This window comes from Capsicum annuum, unplaced genomic scaffold (genome assembly GCF_002878395.1).
Source record: "Capsicum annuum cultivar UCD-10X-F1 unplaced genomic scaffold, UCD10Xv1.1 ctg4165, whole genome shotgun sequence".
Lineage (NCBI taxonomy): Eukaryota > Viridiplantae > Streptophyta > Magnoliopsida > Solanales > Solanaceae > Capsicum > Capsicum annuum.
In genome coordinates this window covers 133,791-137,725 of record NW_025848996.1, presented here as the reverse complement: position 1 = coordinate 137,725, position 3,935 = coordinate 133,791, and positions in this window count along the sequence as shown.

Sequence of the window (3,935 nt, the reverse complement as noted above, 5' to 3'; positions counted from 1 at the left end):
AAAAGGAATAACTTTTTCTAAGTAGTGCAACTCATTGGAGATTGATGTGAATCTAGTATGCATCTCTTGGATAGTTTCTACTTCTTTCATGGTGAAGGTTCCATAATGAGAAGTTATCATATCAACTTATGAACCCTTCATATCTGTGGTTCCTTCATGAATAGTCCTCAAGTAATCCCAGATTCCCTTAGTATTTTCATAAGTAGAAATTTTGTGATATTTATTAGGTCCTATGGAATAGACAAGCAATTTTTTTCCTTGTAATTCTTCTGAACTTTAATTCGACCATCATCATCAAATTTTCTCTTGATTCTTACAATCATCCTTGTATTGTCTCATTTTTTGGCCTCTCTAACTTATAAATGAGGACCATCACGTGTTACATCTATCATCGTACTATCATTAACTGTAATAAATCTATACATCCAATTTTTCTACCACCCATAGTATTACCTATTAAAGAGGGGTGGTCTATTGGTGGATTGCATTTTTCACATATTTTGTGGAGCAACCATGATCACTAAATCAATCTAGATTTGAAACTTTTAGAGTCTCCTTGCTCTAATACCAATTGTTAAAACGTGGGGGGTTGCTCCAGACTATGAGGGACCAGGTCCCTTAGATTAAGACACATAGAATAAAATACTAAAGCAGTAGTAAACAAAACCTTTGCAGGAAATTAAGGAACATATTGATTTAACGTGGAAACCTCCTTGTATGAGGGAGGAAAACCCACGGCTTACCCTCACAAGCACTCAACAATCCACTATAATCTATCTCGTGATTGCAAACTCCATGGGAACTTAACTCTAAGCACCACCAGTTTATAAAAACTATATTACAAACTATCCTTGACAACTTGATAAAGATATCACCTCAAAATTGATTAACTCTAACCAATATCAAACTAGGTAATTCTAACTAAGCACTCGAAAGACACAAGAAAATCTTTACTCTTATAAGATGAGTAATTGAGTTACAGACTAATACTTAACTCGAGAACAAACATTCTCTTAGCATACAAAATCTTTGAACTTGAGCAATATTTGAATTTTTGATGATTCTCTCTTTGAATAGGTAAATTGCAAAAATTGTCGAATTGAGGGGCATTTTTTTATATTTATAGATGGATAATGATTATTTTATAATTTCAATTAGCCTAGGTGTCTTGATTGTTACACAACTCACCTACGTAGTTTATTACACTAATAGTTAAAATTGCTCAGGACATGACAATTGTATGTTTTTATAAAGGTATTTTAACTATTTTGTCCCTTTTTTTATTGGATTATAAAACTAGTGAGTTGTGGGAGTGGGTGGCACATACCCCAAAGCATCCTAGAATATTTTATATGTTTTTTTTATATTTAGAAGGTTTGAGTTGTTACAGTTGACATTGGCTAATATTTAGTGATTAGAGAATCATATGCGAATTTCATCAATTTCATCATATATGGAATGTGTCTTACAAGTGGTTTGCACTATTAGTTATGTTTGGGAGGTTTAGGATGAGGTTTGAGTTCTTATTCAGAGTTTAAAATTAATTAATTTTAATAGTATAACCAAAAGTTATTAAACTATTTGGGTATCTATTGGTTATATACATAACATAATTTAGAACTATAAAAAAAGAATCGAAACACTTGGAGTCCTTATAAAGAGATGTGCCCATTTTCGTAGGAATTGTAGTTGTTGGTTTTCATGTTTTAAGGTTCTTCATGAATACATTGAATACGCTGTGAATGCAAAAATTGATTACTTTCTTTAGTAACCAATGCAAAAAAATTTCTTTATGAATGCTAATGTGGCATGAATTCATAACACTTACAATGCTTAAACTTAGAGAATTTGCATGTACTTAAGGCTATTTTGTTGGATTTGATGTGTTTTTGGAGTAATTTTGCAAGAAACTAGGTGTTTGAATTTAGCTAAAAGAAAAAAATGAAAAGCAAAAAGATAACCACTTACCTTGGCACTTACACCCCGTAGGTACTATCCGCTGGGCATAGGTGGGTCTGTGGGTGTTATAAAATAAGATCAAGAAAGCCAATTTGTTAGGACTACCTACGACCCCCACCTAAGGGGTGTAGGTAACTCCTATTGCTCGTAGATTTGCTTATTGATGGTTTCTGACATACTTTTTCTAGGTTATTGATTTCATAGGGTTTCCATGTAAGCTACATAAACTCCTATGACATTTTTAGTCATTATTATGTATATTTAGTAATTCTCAAACATATTTTGATTCTAAGATAGAGTTGTGATGTTGGGCTATTATTGTTCTTGGTTTTATTTTTGGTTTGTTCTTTAATTTGAGAATTTGGGTTTTCTTCTTCCAATATTATGAGATTGATTATATAATTTTGTCTATGAATTTAGTTAATTTTCTCGAAACTATATGCGGATAATTTCCTTAGGTAGGTTTGTGGGAACCCTGATGGATTATCAAAGTAGAGAAAGTGCTATGTCATTCTAGATTAAGATTCTTGCATGTATTGTTGTTTTCTTTAAATTGATTGTCTTCTTAATGGGTTTACACATTAGAATCCAACCTAATATATCACTACTTACTTAACAAGAGGATTAGTGATTAGAAAAACATGACCATAACTGTGATTTGGATTTAATTTTTGAAATAATCTTACCTGCACCATCTTCTTATGATGATTAAATTTCATCTAATAAATTTAGACTCAAAGGTTAATAATTAACCTTCAATCCTTGGGAAAGGTTAGTAAGGTGACACCCTTAGACTCAAAAGGTAAAGAGTGAAATCTATCAATGAGTACATAATACAATTGATGGTACATAGCTTGTCTAATTTTGCATATGAGGTATTTTAATAGTTGGACAGTGCATGATAAAATTAAGGAGGTAGAAGTCAAAGGGATCATAATCCTAGTGCTCATCTTAGATTAATTAAAACCTCAAGCATGAAGTTATTGTTACTTCATATTAGTTACTACAAATCCCCCTGTTTACTTTTCTATACTACCTAGTGATTTCAATAAGTTCAAGCAAGATCACTGATGTATTCCTTGTGGGATTAACCCCAACCTAGTTGGGTTACTATATTTTAATATTAATCGCTTTATCCTTCAATTGGAGGTTTAGTTTGGTTGATATAAGAATTTTGGTGCCATTATTAGGGAATACCATTGTAGATTGACAGATTGGAGATGCTGAAGTTGTTAGTTTTTTTCTTTTTTATTTTTTGGGCATACACAAGTGTATGCCTACTCTTTGATATATAACCTTGGCCAGAGGATGTATGGAGTGATGAATACTTCTCTATTATTGATTCTTGTCCTTTCTATATAGTATGTAATTAAGTAAGTGTGGTAAATATAGTGTGGGTAGACAATGAGATCCTAATAGAAACATCTATACACGTTGCAAACAAAAATCATGAGCTTATTAAAAAGGATGATAAATTTGGCTTCTATATTAACCACTTATAAGTAGAGTTGAATGCAAAATTTATGACGTGTAATACCCAAAAACTTAGTTATGGGAGGTGTAAGATTAGAAAACTTTTGAAAAGCCAACTTGAGTAGCTGAACTTTGAGGAATCAATAATTTCTCATACACTTATTGATAATATCACTATTAAGAAGAGCATGCTAGAGTTATGTGGGGATATAAATAAGATTGCAATTCATGATTTGGGAATTATTGGACCTCATTCAAACCATTTTTGTATATTATGTTTGGATTTTAAGATATTGATCAAAGCATTCAAACACAAAGAAAAGTGCCAAAAAGAGGAAACGTATGTCTATATTCTTGAATTTGATGAGGTCGACACAAAGAACTACATTCCTCACGTATGGGACAAAATGTACAACATGCCTTATCTAGTTCTTGGGTCCTGTATTTTTATAACACAGCCCCTTGAGCATAATGGGATGTCAAAAATACAATTAGGGGTGAAA